This window comes from Strigops habroptila, chromosome 4 (assembly GCF_004027225.2).
Source record: "Strigops habroptila isolate Jane chromosome 4, bStrHab1.2.pri, whole genome shotgun sequence".
Taxonomy (NCBI): Eukaryota; Metazoa; Chordata; class Aves; order Psittaciformes; family Psittacidae; genus Strigops; species Strigops habroptila.
The window spans coordinates 38377026-38377925 of NC_046358.1; positions in this window are offsets into that span (position 1 = coordinate 38377026).

Here is a 900-nt window from a genome sequence, read left to right on the forward strand (position 1 = left end):
TTTTCCTCCTTCCAGAGGACCTTTCTGTGTGTACAGGACAACAGGATGTAATGCTGGGAGATAAAAGACCAGCTCCTTGGAAAGGCATAAGACATTGCATTGCTTCACCTGTACACGCCTGACTGCTCGCTGGAGTCCACAGAGCATGTCCAGTGCCCAGGACAGGGAGCAAGGAGTTGCCTACACAAACAAAGGGGAATGCCAAGGCCAGAGGTGCACCTCCAGCCTCAAGCTGGCCAGCACAGCGGGGAGAAGGAAGCAAATCAGGATCAGAGGTCATGGCAGAGCTGTGTTGTGGAAAGAGCTCTCTGTGGCCTCTCCTTTCGTCCCCCTGGTCTGAGACACACAGAAAGGAGCACACCCCAGGATAGCACAGGGCTCTGCAGACTGTCCCTTTCCTGTAGCAGGACAGCCAAGCAAGGCTTGCTCCAAAGCACTTTAAATACTGGAGCAGAAACCCTCTCTGCATAGAAGAAGAGGGCAGGGGGGAAACAGATGGAATATTTTGCCTCCTTTCTTTTCCACTGGAAAATGCATAACCACAACTCCCCATGGGTTGGAGAGGAACAGATATCTTGTTAGAAGAATCCAGACATGCTTTGAGCAAGGCTTAGGCAACGCTCAGCTAAAGAGCCAAGAGCTGAACTCCACACTAACACTGCCTCCACCGCTTCAGCCTGCTCCTGCGCAGCTAAATGCTAAGATCTTTGGGGCAGGCAGCGCAGCGCCTCAGCCGTGGCTCCCTGTCAAAGCAAGCCGGAGCTGCAGGCCTTGCCTCTGCAGGCTGCCCCGCAGGGACCCGGCCCAGCAGCAGGCTGGAAAAAGCATGCAACTCATTGCAAGCTGGGTCATGGTTTGCTGCGAAAAACCCCAGTGCATTGCTAAGGAGAAATCCCAGCA